Raw genomic sequence first — 19227 nt, forward strand, 5'->3', positions numbered from 1 at the left:
AGTCATTAAAAACAAAATTTATTTTGTAATATTGTTTCTTCTATAAAATTGTAGCAGTTCCACATCTCCTTTGGTAGCCCCAATTATTGCAATTTCTTTCTCTTCATTTTTGTATTTAATTCTTTATTAATCATCGAGACTTGAGAACTACCTATGCTATTGCATGTTTAAAGTTCTGAGTAAATGATTTGCTCCAAAATTATAAAGTTTCTAAAATTTCACACACACATTCACAAAATGCTAACCATTGGTAAATGTTTCAAGTTGTAAAATTCAAGAATTAGTAGTAATACTGTACTTTTTGTTGTCCATGGAGAGATTAAAAAGCCGGTGTCAAATTATCTTTAGTTCTGCTTATCATAGAGCCTGATAAAATACTTTTTATGGTTGATTTTTTTTTTTAATTTCTAAAGGCCATTCAAGGAACCGAAAATTTCAAAATTATTTTTTTCCTGGTAATGGAACATTAGTTTTCTCTGAAACCATCTGATGATATAAAAAATAAGGTTTGTGAGTTGAGAGGTTGTGCTAAGTAGGATGTGAAATAGGGTTATAGAGTCATCTGCTGCTGGTAAGACTTCCTTAACCAGTGGGAATGTTGACCCTATTTTCAAGTTTTAGACAACCCAAAAATTACCCCACACATATCAAGAGCTACTTGTTATTATAAATTCAAAGATTAGCGAAGGTTATCTAAATCATTATTTCTGACAAGGTTAACTAGTAGGTAAGAGTATGGAGTTTGAAAACAGATACACTGTTTTCAATTCTTTTGGAATCCTGGCTTTGATACTCACTGTCTGTAATTCTGAGCCCTTTAAAATTATAATAGAATCTACCACTCACTTATTTCCAAAAACACATTTATTGAACACCTATTAAATGCTAGACCTTTGTTGGAGATATAGTAGTAAATGTGTTAGACAAAATACATGGAATTTATATTCTGTTTGGTGAAACATACAATATAAGGAAGGCAAGCAGTGCTGTGGAGAAAAATAAGTAGAAACAAAGGTTAGAGACCCTGGAAGAACAGAATATTAAAATTTTGGGCCTCCCTGGTGGTGCAAGGGGTTAAGCACAGCACTTTGAAACAATCCACAGCCACCGTAGTATGAGTTCGATCCCTGGCTAGCGAGGGAGCTAGCCCACATGGCACAGCAGACCTCTCCTGTTGCTCCCCTCAGCAGTGTATTTCAGTCAGTCTGCCTGTTCTGTTCCCCACTCTGTCTCTGGTGAATCCTCTCACCCCCCACACCTCTGGCCTGTATCCTAGGTCTTGTATACATAAATAAATAAAGAATATTAAATTTTTAAGAGGGCATTTAGGGAAGCTCATAATGAGAATGTGACATTTGAACAATGTCTGGAAGGTAGTGAGAAAAAGCACCTTCAGGTTTCTATTAAAAAAAAAAAAAGCCCTGCATTCTAGCTGGAAAGAACAGTAAGTGCAAAAATCTGGAGGTAGGAAGTGTGAACACTTTATTGCTCAGAAATGGCACCAGCTGTGAAGAGGATAAAGAAAAATCCAGATAGCCTTTTGGTGTCAAGCAGAGTCCCTATTCATTTTATATTTCAAAATAAGTAAAGTAAAAACAATGTATAGGTCTTATAAGAAATTATAGACAACTCAAGAATAATACCCTAAAGTTTCAGAGGATTAATGTATTTATTCTAATATATATAATATATATATATAGTTTAGGTGTATATATATACATATATATAGTTTTGGTATATTTTTGATATGTCTGAGATTGTTATTCAGGTAACAATGTGTTACAAAATTTTATAATTGACATTTTTTCTTAGTTCTACAAAAGTCAATGATGCATCGTAGAGTATGTACATCTTAGAGTATCTTTCATATGAAATATGATAGATGATAGCTATTTACTTTTTTAAAAATGAAAATAAAAATTATAAAACATTTGGATCCTTAATAGAAGGCAAAACTTCTCAATTTCTAGGGAACAGAAGAAACAGGCAAAAGGGTCTCACAGCTTGAATTAAAAAGAAGATGATAGGATGACACAAAATAGGATGAAAGGAGAGGTGGAATGTTACAAATGATCACACAACAAATCTTACTTCATTTTGAGACTTAAATACTGCCCTGAGGATTGTAAGAATTGGAATACCTATAGGGCAGTTATGAGAAGGATAAGCTTCAGAAGTTTTACTTTTTTATTTTAGAGCTCAGCAGAAAAGAACAAAAGGATAAATTAACGAGTGAGAAGATGATAGGTGTATGAGACAAAATTGAGGCTTCATAATAGTTATTCTAAAGGAAATCGTGCAGAACAGGAACAAAAGCAATAATCAAAGATAAAATAAATACACTTGACCTAAAATGATACAAATATATAAAAACAAAATAATTACAATTTTCCCCAGTACATACAACAAATTCTTGGAGGCAAAGAACTACAAACTTTTAGTGAGAAACAAAAATGAAGGAAGCAAAACCAGACATGAAAACAAACCAGGACCAACTCTGGTTTCCTTGAAATTAAATGCTTGAAATTAAAGCAATAATAAATGCAAAATGTTAAAGAAAAATTTGTTCTCTGAGATTTTAATATTCCATGAAATTATGACTCCAGTGTGTAGGAAATCCCCATATGGTTAGTTTATGTGTGTGCTGGACACTGTTTTCACAAGGAAAGTCAATCTTCACCCTAGTCAAATTCTAAGTTTCTCAGAATATAATCTTGAACTTGCATTCATCCACCCAAGAAATTTAAAAACTTGATTGTGAGGAACAATATGCATGGACGACTTTCTGTAAGACTGATTGCCACCCACTTTTACGGGCAGGTATTTCTCAAAATGTGCTCCATGAACGATATTATTATTAGTAGAGGAACACAAAGAAAAACTTCTGAGATTAAATATGTCAGGAACGTACTGAGTTAAACAAAATTGAGCTGAGTTCTCTACTACAGAACTCCTCAGAGACTCTGGAAACTAACGTGCCCATAAATCTTCAAGTGTAATATAAAACATGCAGCATTCGAATGTATCCATTTCCACTGCATCCCTAAAATGCAGAAATCACATCATTATTCCACATAATAGTGATATTCCACAAACCGTACATTGGAAAATGTCATTTGAGGTACTTTTAAAATGTACCCCCATAAAAGTGACATTTGTTTTGATCTGTACAGCCTATATTGGGAGATATTAGAAGAGATTTAACTGTGAAATGCTTGGCCATATCAACTACATTGCATAGTCATACTATCTTATTTTGGTTTTTTGAAGTAACATTGGTTTATATTATTGTATAAGCTGGGTGTTTATGCTTACATGTCAACATCTGTGTATACTACATTACACTCAGCAACAAAAATTTAGTTTCTATTCATCAGTATACAATTGATCCCTTTCATCTAATTCACCTACCCTCCGCCCCTTTCTCTTCTGTTAACCAGAATTTTGTTCTTGTAATCTAAGAGTTCATTTTTGTTTTGTTAAAACATGTGCTTTATTTACCACATGTAAGTGAAGTTATATGGCTTTTGTCTTTCTCCGGCAGACTGATTTCACTAAACATAGTACCCTCTAGATCTATCCCATTACTGCAAATGACAGGATTTCACCCTTTATTTTAATTGATAAAAAAATTATATATATATATTTTTTTCTAATTAATCATTCTGGATATAGACTCAGAGGTCCCCACGGAGAGTGGGGTACATGTATCTTCAGTCTTTGCAAAGCCTGACTTCAGAAGCCCCTGCACTATGTCTGGCAGTGCTGCACTTTCCCTGCAATGGGACTAAATGGGCACTCATTCTTTGTTTTTTTTTTTTAAAAAGATTTATTTATTTATTTATTTATTTATTTATTTATTTATTTATTCATTCATTTATTTATACATGCACTGGGTACAGTCAGAAGCGCGGGAGGGTGAGAGAATTCACCAGAGCCAGAGCAGGGAGCAAAGCAGGCAGAAGGACCGAAGTACACTGCTGAGGGGAGCAGCGGGCGGCAGGAGAGGTCTGCGCGCCATGCGGAACCCTCCTCTGGTGGCCGGGGAGCAGCCGGGGATCGAACCGGCGCTGCAGAGGCTGCAGGCAGCTTCGCAACCCAGCGCTCAACCGCTGAGCCACCGGGGAGACCCTGGGCACTCATTCTTAAGGTTTCTTTGTGAGCACAGGATAGAAGTCATGTACTGACAGGAGGGGAAGGGTGGGGATGCCCCCAGTCTCTGGGAAACCCAGGATCTAGAAGGCCCCTGTCAAAAAGTCTATGCAAGTGATATGCTACATTATGGCTCTGAACAAGTCATCAAGCAGACCAAGTTCAACGTGGCCTCCTGTAGCCTCCCAGTAAGTGCAGACTAGAGGTTGCATGGGTCAGAGGGGAGGGGTAAGCTTTCTTTTTCCCAGGCTGTGGAGAACCCCCGCCAACTCTAGGGAGAAGGGCAGCAGTCCTTCCAGTGAAGCAGCACTGTTCCTGATGTACTGTTTCTTAATCCTTCCTTCCCTTTATGATGGTTTCTAGCTCTCTTTCTTGCTGACACTGACCCTAAGCTCCATTCTAGTTGTGGTGCTCCCTCTGGGTATTTATAATCAGTATTTCCAAGGAGAGTGACGAATAAGGATCCTGGCTCTCCACCGTCCTCTCCCCTCCTCTTTTTTCTAAGGACACCAACCATATTATGGCCCATTCATATGAACTCATTTTTCCTTAGTTACTTTTTTAAAATTCTTATTCCAAATACAGTCATGTTCTGAGACATTAGGGTTTAGAACCTGAACACAGAAGTGAAGTTTATAAGTCAGCTTTACTTCAATATTGCTTTCTTCTTCTCTAGCCTGAGGAATCTTCTCTTGACTGGGGGGAAAAAAAAACAAACATTGTCATGATTACGTATTTTTTTTTATGATTATTGCTTAGATCAATAGTCTATTTTGAAAATCAAAAGCTGTGAATTTTCTCTTATCTCAACCACTTGTTTTCTGCTCCATCAGTCAGTACCTAAGGATAGTATGTTTTTAGTGCCCTCTCTTCATTTTTATCTTTTGGAGAAGACAGTAATGAAAGATATGAAGAAATTATGGAAATGAAAAAGAAATTAGTTAATACCTTAACATATTCCCCAAAAGCCAAAGTATGATGTTTTGGTCAATATGAATTTTAAATTTTACTGTTTAATATGATAATTAGAATATCAAAAATGCCACAATCCAAAACTTTATAAGAATTGACTTTTTTTAGCTCAATACTTCCCCTTTTAGATAAAAGTTATGTCTGCAGAAATTCTTTTCTCATAATTATATCTGATGCTCCATTTTATAGATTGTCTTTAGATTATTGTCATTTCTTTAATGAGTAATTCCTTATTTAGTTTTATTATGTGTTCATTGTTATTTATTCATACCTTCAGCAATTTCTACTTTTCTTGGTATATAATCAGAGTTATAGCTAGGAGATCTATAATCAAAAGTACCAAAAAGGATTCTGATTAGTAAAAGAAACATAGGGTCAGAAATCAAGGAATTAATCTACCAGTAATTATTGTAAGGTCGTTATTATGTTGTAAGTGTGATTGAATGCAAGTCACGGATGATTGTGAATTTTATTGCTAATCTATGCCATATATCTTCACTATAAAAAATCAATTTTATTTAAAAGTTAAACCAAGTTATCTTTGTTATATAATTTAAAAGATTTAACTAGGTGTCAAGAGTTGTGAATCATCACATCAGCCTTGCCAATAATTAGATATATGACCTTGAATTACTTTGCATAATCTTCTCAAATTTAGTGTTCTCATCTAAAAACTAAGGTACTCAACTAGATGATCTATTCATCAATTTTTGTTCTCAAATGGTGACTCTGGTAGGGACTTCAGATATTTATGCTACTGATGCCTTCTGAGATGAAACTGCTATTGCTATAATCCTGCCAAAATCTTGATAATCTTCCCATAAATTACCTTTGTAATATTGTCTGAAATCCGGGCCTCCCTGGTGGTGCAAGGGATTAAGACACAACCTATGAAGCAATCTGCAGCTACTGCAGCGCGAGTTCAATCCCCAGGCCGGCCAGGGAAAAACCCACATGGAGCAGCAGACCTCTCCTGACTAGCCCACTGCTCCCCTCAGCAGTGTATTTCAATCACTCTGCCTGTTCTGCTCTCTGCTGTCTCTGGTGAATCCTCTCACCCCTCCCACCTCTGGTCTGTACCCTGTTCTTGTATGCATAAATAAAATAAGTCTTTTAAAAAAATTGTCCAAAATCCTTTATTGCTGATTCCATATCTTCATGTCTTTTTTAGTAGTTTAAATAAGGATTTCTTTTTTTCTATTTCATTCAAGTAGGGTCAGCTACTCACCAAGTGATATATGAGGAAGATTTTAAATGCATTGAAGTCTTTGCCTTTATTTAGATTACAGCGTGCTATTTGGGAAAATCAATGTTAAAAAAATTAACCTATCATAAGGCATGATAAGCTAGTGGGAGAAATAAGCCTGTATACCTGCTATAAAATATATAATTACACATAAATATGAAATCAAGCACTATAAAATCCCTTGGAGATCCTTATTTTACATCAAAATAAGAAAGTAATTTTCCTATTTTTCCTATGCCTTTCAGAGAAAAATGTGTTATCTAATACAAGGAAACTTAAAGGTATTTTTTCCTTGAAATTTACTTTAACTGAATAGAAGTGTGGTTAGAGATTACAGAAAAATTTTTCAGAATTAAGTCAGAAAAAACATTCTCAGAGGAAACTTTATTGTGATATTAGATATCTGTTTTAGTATATTGAAGAAGATACTTCAGACTATAATAAAAGTAAAACCTTTCCCTACCCAATCAAGCTGATAAAATGATCTGTATATGTAGTCTAAATCGTCCTGTAGAAACTCTTAAAGAAAATACACAGAACAGAAAGTGTAAAGAAAATAATAATCTCTGGGTCCTCAAATTAATAAATTAGGTATGTTAATACTCTTTGATTGCCATCTTATTAATCTTTGTACATATTTGTACATAAAATCAATAAAAGCTATATAGGAACAAATTCACACAAAATTGGATGCATAGTTTTATGTTATTGAGAATTTAACTCTAGGCTATTGCTTTTTTCACTAAAATTCTGCTTTCAATGAAACCCAACAGAGAAAATATGTATGCCTGGGGGGAGAATATTTTTCACTTTTATAGGTACGGAAATTGAATTTGTTTCACTCACAATCTATTGTTCATTGCTGCTGTCATAAATTTTAAAGGTTCAAGAATTCACTTTTCGAATGAAACAATGACCATTTTTCTACTGAAATCCCTGAATATATCCCCAAAGAAAACACTGCATTCTACATTTTCTACAATCATTTTATATACATGATTTCTCAGTATGGGAAATGAGAAAGTTCACACTACCAAGAATAAATACTGCTTTACTTTTTAAAGATTGAGTGAAGTTTAGTTTTTCAGGGAACTCTAATATAAGATATAGGTTCAGTCTACAAATTCGTGACACAGAAAAAGTTGTGCAGTGATTTCAAATGCAAAGGAAGGAGAACCAACATTGCAAAGCAGGACATTTTGTCCAGAGATAAATAATGAATTTATTCATGGAATAAGAAAGAGTAAACTAGTTTTTATAAGAAATGAATCAATTATGGGGAAGTTTTACCTTGTCTGGAAATGTACAATTGGATTGAATGATCAGACTGCAATGGAAGACAGAAGGCTGAAGTCACCAGGGAGTGGGAGCAAAGGCCAGTCCCACATGAGAGATGATTATAGATGTGAGACATGGGAAGAGATGAAATTCAATATGAGAAAATTTATTTTTAAAAATTTAAATGAACTTTGTTTTTTTTTTTATATATAGAGGCATGTTTTATTTATTTATTTGTTTGTTTATACATGCACTGGGTACAGTCAGAAGCACGGGAGGGTGAGAGAATTCACCAGAGCCAGAGCGGGGAACAGAACAGGTAGAAGGACCGAAGGACACTGCTGAGGGGAGCAGCGGGCGGCAGGAGAGGTCTGCGCGCCATGTGGGACCCTCCTCCGGTGGCCAGGGAGCAGCCGGGGATCGAACCGGCATCGCAGAGACCGCGGGCAGCTTCGCAACCCAGCGCTCAACCACTGCGCCACTGGGGAGGCCCTAAATGAACTTTCTATAAGCTTACTAATTAAGTTGTTAAGCAAGTTTTAATGTTAACCAACGCATTTCTTAAAATAAAGGTGAGAAGGGCGAGCCAGTGTTGTCATATACTTTAATTTTTATGTTGAAATGTAAAATACGAGTATTCACCAATATTAATGAAAAAGTCCAGGTCCTCTCTTTACAAAGACTATCATTATGCTTCCATTTCAATAGATGGCTGAGTGAATATATGCATAAAATAAACAATGACAAATCCTTACATATTTTAAATTATCCTGTTATCTCTAATCTTTAACAATAGAAAATATAATCAGATTACAAATAGTCCCAGGATTAAAACCCCTAAAAGACTTCCATTGTTCAAAATGAGACAAATAATATATTTTAATTCATCCTTTTGCACATATTTAACAGTTGTAGCTTGGACTACTGTACTTGAGCATGTATAATTATTAATTGATTTAGCAATTGCCATTAAAAATAATAATCCTAAAGTTTTAGCTTCTTTCTCGGTATCTAAGCTCAAAACACTTTATGTAGTACACTAGTATCCTATTACACAGTTTCTTTTTCTTTTACTACAGTAATTTGCTACAGGCCATTTTGCTATATATGGCTGCTGCCTCTCAGATCAGAAGCTTTCTTCTGAGAGTTCGATCAACTTGTCTGCTTTCAAGCTCTGCTTCCCACTTGAACCTGCCCTTTTCCCTGCCCCATCAACACCAAAACCAGGGTGTCCTGTAAAGCTCTCACATAATCATCTTCCAAATCAAATTCTTCCATACCAAGAACTGTTTAATAAAAGTTAATTAACCACAGATCCAAAAACCTTAAGATATTGAAAGCCTTTTCAGTCTTTTCACACATTTTACCCAAATTTGTTTTTCACAGCTTCTGACTATAAATACTCTACTTCAACCAAATCTTTGTCTTCATTGTTTCTTACACATTCACAGCATTTTCAGTGACATTTGTGCCTTTCCTTATGGCAAAGTTTTCCTGCCAAAAATGTGTCCTCCCTATTCTTGTGAAGTCTTTCTTTTTTTCTTTTTATGTAATAAAGTATTATTTATTGTTTAAGACCTATATCAGATTCCACTACTTAAATGTATGATTAGTTTCTTGGAATTCTAGATCCCAATTTCATATTGAGTTCCAAAACACTAGTACTTCATTATTTTCTGACTGGATAAGTATACAATAACTAAATACATTATATTGTATTTCAATCACATACACATAAAGACTCATCCAAAATATTGATGCATTTTTTTCCATGAATAATTTACTCATAAAAAACTCAAGAGATGTACTTCTAGAGATACTCTAATAGTTAAGAATGAAGTCAAGGTCTTACCTCTTCCTGTCATTCTCATATCACCCAAATCTCGATACTCATATTTTCACTTAACTCATGAAATATTCATGATGTCACACGCTCATGTATATTGTCTTTTCTCTAAAACCCTACATGATTTTCCAGGTGAATCAATTCTCCTGAAATGCACCGATGAATGGATATGTTCTCCTTATTTCCTTTACTATTTCCAGTCTTTATCTCTCTTCTTCCTTTATACCTCCTTTTCTATATAGTGGGCTCATCTTTTCCTATGACCTCACCCATGTCCTCTAGATGAGAAAATTGCATGTCTTCATGTCCTTTCTGATGTTTCTGCTAAGGGCCATCCTCATACTTCTAACAGATTAGTGAATGTTCCCAACTAGATCCTCTTTTGCAATATTAATTTTGACTGTTAGCTCTCAGTTTCCTTTTTTGAAATCTTCTACCTACTAATGTATTTAATGTATTTACGATCTTTTCAAATATCTCGGTTGTCTTTTCTATTGCCTCCCCAAAAGTCTGTGTCTTGCTGAGCAATATGATTCAATTGTGTAGAACTTGTCACGTGAAATAAGTTTTCTGCTGTGTTTGAAACTTCTTTATTTTATTTGAAACAAAAATATTTGAAACTTTTATTTAGGTAATTTTTCAAATTTTTCTGTTTATCTCCTATTAGGATAATATGCATACTCTCTCACAACTCCTTTTCAGTACTATATTGGAAATATTAGCTAATTCAATGAGATAAGAAAAAGAAATTTAAAAAAAAATGTACTAGCTTGAGAAAAAAGATATAAAATGATCTTTATTTGCAGAATTCCCTATAGAAAGGCTAAAAGAGTTGACAAATTATGGAATAAGTGAATGTAGTAAGGTTGAAGGATAGAAATATTCAAGTAAATTACTTGAATATTAATTCAAGTAAATTACTTGCCTACATATCAGCAATAAATGAGTGGAATTTGAACTTTATAATAAAATACATTAGCAACCAAAAATTGAAATTCTAGGCATGTCACACAAAATTTATGTGGGATATATAGTAAGGAAAGTTCTAAGACTTATGAAAGAAAACAAAAGAGAAATAAATGGAAACATATTCCAAATTTATGGATTGAAAAGCTCAACAAGATGTCAGTTCTTCTCTACATGAGCTATAGATTCAATGTAATCCCAATCAAAATCCTAGCACATTATTTTGTGGATATTGACAAAGTGATTCCAAAGTTTCCATGACATTATAAAAAGGTAAAGTAAGGAGATACTTGAAAGTTCTCTTGTTATCATGCATTTTGGGCAGGGAGGAATGAATAGGTATAGAGTACTAAGGCATTTTAAGGAAGTAAAGCTATTCTATATAATACGGTGATGGTGAATACTTGTCATTTATACACCTGTCAAAACTCACAAAACATATACCAAGTCTGACCCAAATGTAAAACATAGTCTCCCTGTGATAATGAAGTATCAATATATATTCATTGATTATAACAAGTGCACCACTGTGGTGGGGAATGTTGACAGTGGGTGAATCTCTCTCTCTCTCTCTCTCTCTCTCTCTCTCTCTCTTTCTCTCTCTCTCTCTCTCTCTCTCTCTCTCTATATATATATATATATATATATATATATATATTTGGAGACAGGGATATATGATAACTGTCCCTACCTTCCATACCACTGTCATAAATATATTTAATATTTTAGAGTAGAACCTAAACTGCTAAAAAATTAAATACAGTTATGTATTTAAGCCACATAGTAATTAAATAAGTATACATTTTCTCTCAAAGGCAAAGTAGCAGTGTTTTAACTCCTTTAAAAATGTACAACATTGGTATATTTTTATCTTTAGATGTCACAATGAGTTTGATATTGTATGATAAATTTTCACAGGTATGATGTTTAGGGAATTACATTTCTGAAAATATATTTAATTTCTCATATTTCTCTCCTCACTTTATAATAGGAACAGCCCACGTTTAGTTTGCAAAAATTCAGTGAATGATTTCTTTAGCTGAATAAGAGAATGTAGAAATTCACAAACCTCGAAAGATTCTGGAGGATAAAAACCCAGGATAAATATATCATGACTATTTTAGACTGCTAAGGAGAGCATTCAGGTTAGGTGGATAGTTCTTATTTCATAATTCCCCAATAAATGTACAATAAATTCTACAAAGATGAGATAAATGCCTGATTTGTTTCAGCCTGGAAAATATTGAAATCCTGTTGTCAATGTCTTCCAAGATTTCTGTCATTTTTTTCTCTTTATTCTGTCTCTGGTATGATACTGATCCCTTTTGTACTACTCTAATTTTGAACAATTATGTTAAGATCGAGACCAATAGAGCAAGAGGGGACAGTAAGAGCTACTTGCAGCTTTCAGATGGACGCCTAAGGCCCTGTTTTGAGTTACCACAAATCACTTTCCCTAAATAACCACTTCTCACTGTTTTCTAAAAGGTAATCTTTCTGCTATATTCTGCCCCCGAGGTTTAAGACTTGCAACACATTATTTTTTCTTAATGTACCTTAATGCCTGTGCTAAAACCTTTGAATGATTGACTGATTCCAGTTAGGCGAATTTCCATGTGATAAAACTTAAAACATATTTAAAAAAAGGTACACCTTTTTAAGTAATGTCATAAAATTACTCACCTCTTTTTTCATGAAAGGCTGATCAATTTTTTAACTGATAAATCCCTTCCTTTGACATAAAAGACCACAAATTTGTTAAACTACTGTACACAATTATATCATTATTCAGCAAGGTTACTTATTTTTGACAAAACACTTTACTTTCTTGCAAAATAAGAGAAAGCCCTAAGTCAAAATGCTTGTTTTGTAGAAGTAATGCCACTCAGTTGACCAATATTCAATGACTTACTAAATATGAAATGTTGAAAGTGATGATTTTGGTTTCTTAAACATCTAATAGCAAACCAAAGAGTGCATGAAAAAAGTCTATTTCTTGTAAGTTCCATATTCAGTTTTTTAAAAAAAGAAAAATATATTTTCTGTCAATGGCATCTTTTAGCAAAGGAAAGACTACTTTTATGAGGAGTAGCAAAGAATGTGTAAATATATATTATATTGTATTAATACATAGCTATGAAATTCTTACCAATATGAGAGACTGAGGAATTTAATCGTCAGATACTGTTGATGAGACAAACTGGCAGCAGAGTAATGTTCTTTTTGACTCTATTTCCTCCTCAAGGTTAAGATCATGGAGTAAGAAATATATTCTGTGCATTTTGATCATTCTGCAACAAAAATGCATGGATAGAACTTGGAATTTATTGACTGTATAAATTAATTTTTAAATTATCTATGTCTTGTTTTTCTTCCAACAAGGTGATATGATTTTAATGCTAAAAATTGAAATCAGAATAATTATAATTTTTCTGTTTTATTAGAGTGTTTTTATGTATTATGTATTCTGAAAAAAATAAGGTATTTGGCATATTATTGAAATATCATTACTTTTTTGGTTGTAGTAATTACTACAACAATATAAAACATTACTACAACAATGTAAAAATTGAGCAAATTTGAATATTGAGATATTTAATATATCCTATTGACTTTTATAATGAATTTGAAGAGTATAGTATAAAACATAGATAATTAAACAATTGAAGCTGTTTTTAGAAATGACACAGAACAAGAATCAAACCCAGGAGGAGGAAAAAATACTTTGTGTATAAACCCATATATATGATAACTCGTAAGTGTATGAAAATATACTAATAATTTTTGTCTTATCAAGATAATTCTTTAGATGAAAACACAAGAATATCTCATATTTATTTTCATTTAAAGAATATTGACCTGAGTCCTGGGCAGTCTTTTGGCAAGATATTTATAATGTGATGCATTAGCATCACACAAGATCTTCTTTGTTCTGCTACTCAAATGCTACCTTATTTCTACTAAACCAAAACTCCAAGGACAGGGCAGAAAATCTTCAATTTACCAAAGTACTTCAGGTGATTCTGACACTCTTGGAGATTGAGAATTACATTTCTTAACATGTATTCTGTGGACCATTTGTCCAACGAAGTGTCAAATAGTATTCCAAGAAACAATTATTGTTTTAGGTTTAAAACAAATTTAGGTGAAGTTTAAACAACAAATGAGATTTTTACAATAGGATTTTCTCAAACTGAATATGAAAAACTCACCTTTATACTCAAAATTTGCTTCTCCAAGCAATAGCATCAGAATCATACAGGATGCTGCAGTACATCAAATCTCATCCTCAACCTAATGAATTTGAATCTGCATTTTTACACACATAAAGTTTGAGAAGCACTGTGCTGAAGCACGTGCCATGGGGATATGACAAAATGAATGCACAATGTTACACAGTCTGTTAAAAAGTGCACTGGAGCCAATAATGGATAAACCTGACCCAGACATTAGAGTCTAACAGGGGGTAAGAATTCATTCCTGTCTAAGATAACCTGGATTGCAAAAGATAAAACAAAAGCATTCCTTTGTATAGTACTCCTCTTCACTGTAAGTGTTGGGGGTCAGAGCTGGGGTTAGAGGAAGAATATGTCTTTGAAATAAACAACTAGAACAATTGTTGTTAAACATTGTATATTGTTGTCATAAAGTCACTATCAACTAGTGAAACAGAATGCAAAAATATCATTCGATGAAAACAGGAAAAAGAAAGGTATAATCAAAAATAGATATGTAAAGATCATTTTTCCCCCTAGTTGACTTAGCAATATATTTAAAATCTCTTTTTATTAAATTAACTTTAAAAGTAAAAACTTTTTGTAATTCATACTAAAAGAATGGTTCAAGAATGGATTTAATTAGCCTAAGATTTTAATACAGAATAAGGGCCTCCTTGCAATAACCAGCCTCCTGGTTTATTCCTTATTGCTACCTAATATTTTCCAACAAGACATCGACTGGGTGGTCTAAATTTGTTAACCTATAAATAATCAAGATGTCAAGACTAACATTAAGAAATCAAATATGTAATCTTTTTTGTGTTACACAGACATTTATTCTAGAAATATGTAACTGACATATGATAAAGTTTGAAGCCAAAATGTAAAGAAAAGTAATTCATATTTTTGTAAAAAATACCTGAGATTAAAATTAATTGTATTTTGAATTTTTTTCTTGATTAAATGTACTACCTATTATTTTACTATAGTAAAAGTGACTCATGACTTTAATTTCAAGTAAGATACAATTTTATTGAGTTATTAGTTTTAAAGTACAATATTCTGAAATTATTTTCTGAAAAACAGAAAGGTCTAGAAAGTGATCATTCTTCTTTAATTAATATTAATACATAATATTACTATTTCATACTATAGTGTATAGAGATAACAAAATATGTTCAAGTAGAAGGGATCAGATTATAATAAATAAATCTAATTTTAATAGAAAATATTTTTCTTCTTACTGTTGTGAAAATTAAAGCACTTAATATTCACAGATTAAATAATAGTGTATTTAATTAAAACAGATCAACTGTCCAGTGGAAAAAATGTAGATAATAGGTCCAAATAACAAATATAAGAAAAATTCTACTTTGGAATTCATTAGAAATTCTGATCAGGTTTAAATTTATTATATATAACAGATCCACTTAATGGGCCTCCCCTGGTGGAGCAGGTGGTTGACAAGCACGGCACTGTGAAGCTGTCCTCAGCCTCTGCAGCGCTGGTTCGATCCCCGCCAACCTGTGAGATGCCCACACGGCGCAGCAGACCTCTCCTGTGTCGCCTGCCGCTCCCCTCAGCAGTGTATTTCAGTCAGTCTGCCTGTTCTGTTCCCCACTCTGTCTTTGGTGAATTCTCTCACCCTCCCACACATCTTACCTGTGCCTTGGTTCTTGTATGCATAAATAAATCTTTAAAAAAATATCCACATTTCTTAAAAAAATAAAATAAAAGATCCACTGAAAAGTTACCCTTTTACCACTGTAAAAGAATATTTATTAAATGCTTACCTAATTATAACAGTTTATGAAACAGAAGACTGTGACTTGGGAAGCTGGTGACTATCAGGAGAAAACAAAGGTTTAAGACATAAATGCTATCTGCTCTCCCCTGTGGCTTAAGAAGCTTTCTTATCTTTCCAAAGGAAAAAATTTCTTTTAGCCCCACTTTGAAAAATATCAATTACATGGGCTTCCTACTGCTGTTAAGTTAAATCAAAAAAAAAAAAAAACACTAATCAGGGAAGATGTAGTTTTTGGTTTGTTGTTTTTCTTCTCACTGCAAATAGTTTACTTAATTACTTTCTTAATGACTTTGGAAATGTCTAAATTATTGTTCAGGGATCATATGGCCACAAATACATGGCTTTTTACTTCATCTCTAAACTTTAACCTGAGGCTAAGAACTGAGTTTTTATATTCCCAGCATCTACCACACTCCTCAGCATGAGGAAACAACTGTATTTTTTAATGCATTTTCAGTAGATGAGTAAATATCAGAACAGCAAAGCAGTAGGATCCTCTCTTTTAACCCAGAAGTATCAGAAAGGTGTTTGACTATATTAGAGTTTATGGATCAAAATAAAATCATTATTTAGTAGAATTGGTGAACTTAAGGTCACTTAGTATTCAGTATTTTATTTGAAGTCTGTAGACTCAAATACCCAAATTATTTTTGATATTGCCAAAAGCCTAAATACATGTACAAACTAAGTAAAATTCAGATTCTTTGCTTTAACTAAATTTATATCAATTATAATTATTTTGAGGAGGCAAATAAATATGCATTAATTAAATCAGTATATAAAATTTTAATGTGTAGGGCCTTCCTGGTGGCTCAAGGGGTTAAGCACCGCACTATGAAGCAGTCTGCAGCCTCTGCAGCACGAGTTCAATCCCTGGCTGGCCAGGGAGCAACCCATGTGGCATAGCAGACCTCTCCTGTCTTGTCCGCTGCTCCCCTCAGCAGTGTATTTCAGTCAGTCTGCCTGTTCTGTTCCCCACTCTGTCTCTGGTGAATCCTCTCACGCCCTGTATCTCTGGCATATATCCCAGCTCTTGTATGCATAAATAAATAAATCTTTAAAAAATATTAAAATTTTAATGTGTGTATATTTGTGTGTAAGTATGGGATTTAAGTAAAATAAAATAAAGGAAAGTAAAATATTTGGGAATCACTTTTCTTCAGTGTTAAATGACATATAAATTATAGATCTTGTTTATCAAAAAGTAAAGACAAAAATTTAAATAAACTGGTGTTTTTTGGAATTTTATTTCATTATAAAATAACAAGTATATCTAAGGAGAGAAAAACATTACCATTCATGTTTAGTAAAGTAACAAAGATGGAAATCATGAATTAATAGTCACTAAATAGTAGCTAGCTTGTAGTCAAATTATAAGGCAGTTATCTTTAATTGCCTTGGAGGAAAAAAATTTCAGAAGAAAGAATATGTTACAAGCCCAAGGGAACCAATTCAATCTTTTTTTTTTTTAACATATAACTGATACTATATTTTTATTTCAGGATTAGGATAGTTTTACATTTACACAAAAAAAATATGATTAGCACAGAAGTTTTCATGTACTTCGCACCAATTGCCTCCTATTATTAACAAATTTTGCTGTGTTAACTTGTAATCTCTGTATTTCCCTAGGTTGCAGTCTGAAACTATAGAAAGTATCCTGGAAGGCAAGGAGAAACCAGAAAAGAAGCAGACCACTCCAGACTGGTAAGGGGCAGTTTTATTTTATTTTTTTTAAATAATTTTTTAAAGATTTATTTATTTTATACAAAGACTGGGGTACACGCTAGAAGTGGGGGAGGGTGAGAGGATTCACCATAGAACAGGAGAGAGAACAGGCAGGTGGACTGAAGACTGCTGAGGGGAACAGTGGGAGAGATGGGAGAAGTTTGCCACACCATGTGGGTATCTCCCTGGCCGGCTGGAAATTGAATACATGCTGCAGAGGCTGTGGACAGCCCCACAGCGCTGCGCTCAACCTGCTGTACCACCGGGGAGGCCCAGTAAGGGGCAATTTTCATCAGCAAAGGAACTCAGATGTGATAGTTTGTGACTACTGCAATGTCCCTGAACCCACGCACCCATCAGTCTTAACAGTTTATATAGAGACCTTAAATGGGGGTTAGTCGCTTACACACAATCCGGATGGTCTCAACAACACACTATATTCAAAGCTATATCACCAAAACCACTCCAGCTATGGGAATGATGAACGGCACATACAATCCCAGAACAGAGGAGAGAACAAGAACCTCAATTGCCCTGCCACAGATTTCTGTGGCCATAGCAACTGGTGGTCATATCCTCTCAATGACTATTCTAATACACGGTATATTTGTTAAACTTAATATATACTGAATAGTTACTCTGAATAGTAACCTTGTTTCACCTAGCATGTTATCTTCCATATCCACCCATGAAATCACAAATGATAGGATTCCCTACATTTGTAAAGCCAAATAATATTTCATTGTATGCACACACCACATATTTTTTATCCATTCATCTCTCACTGGGCATTTGGGTTGTTTTCCACACCTTAACTATTGTGAATAATGCAACAATGAACATGATATCTCTTGGAGATCCCAATTTAAATTCTATTGAATGTAAAACCAGAATTGGAATTGCTAGTTCTCTTATAAATTTTTTGAGGAACCTCCATACTTGTTGTCTCTTAACTTTTAAATACTAGTCTTCCTAACAGGCATAAGATGATACCTCCTTGTATTTTTTATTGTATTTCCCTGAGAAAGATTTTGAGTGCTTTTTTTATGTAGCTATTTCCCATTAATATATATTCTTTGGAGAAATGTCTATTTAGATCCTCTGCCCATTTTAAAATCATATTGTTTGTTTTGCTATTGAGATGTGTGTTTTGTATATTTATATACTCTTTACATATATTTTTATATTTTGGGTATTAACTATTATTGGTGAAAGAAATTGAAAAGTTGAGCTCTATTAAAATTGAGAATGAAAGAAATCACAGATTAGAAATACCAGCAAAACACATGTATGATAAAGAACTTGTATCCCAAATGTACAAATAACTCTTAAAACTCAACAATAAATACCTGATAAAAGTAGTCCAAAGTATGACATTAACTCAATATAGAAAGTAGATGGAAAATAAGCAAGTGAAAAGTCATCATAACATAACTGCAATTTAAACAACAATAAGGTACCTTTGTAACCATGAAAAAATACTGTATGATTTCACTTAGATGAGGTATGTAAGAGAGTCAAATTTATAGAAGCAGAAAGCAGAAGAGTGATTGCTCAGGGTGGAGGAGAGGCAAGTGGAGAGTTGTTTAATGAGTTTAAACTTACAATTATACAAGATGCGTAAGTTCTAAATATCTGCTGTATAACATAGTACTTACTGGTAGTTAAAAAATAGTACTATTATACACTTAAAATTTTGATAGGGAGGTAGTCTCTGATTAAGTGTAATTAATACAAATGAACACAACAAATGAAGGAGCCCAACTAAACCTTTAGAGATGATATTTAATTATTTTGATTATAGTATAATATTGCAGATATATGATTATCTCCCAGTTCATTTGTATGAACTAAATATGTAAAACTTTTAAATGTTAATTATACCTCAATACAACTCTTTAAAAAAAAAGAAACAAGAAGACATTTGCAATTCCTTAACCAAAGTCACAAATCAGGGGAATTTTTTTTAATATTTTATTTGATATATTTCTTACATCTCTTTTCATCTTTGCAC

This window comes from Talpa europaea (assembly GCF_964194135.1).
Source record: "Talpa europaea genome assembly, chromosome: 8".
In the NCBI taxonomy this organism is placed as follows: Eukaryota; Metazoa; Chordata; class Mammalia; order Eulipotyphla; family Talpidae; genus Talpa; species Talpa europaea.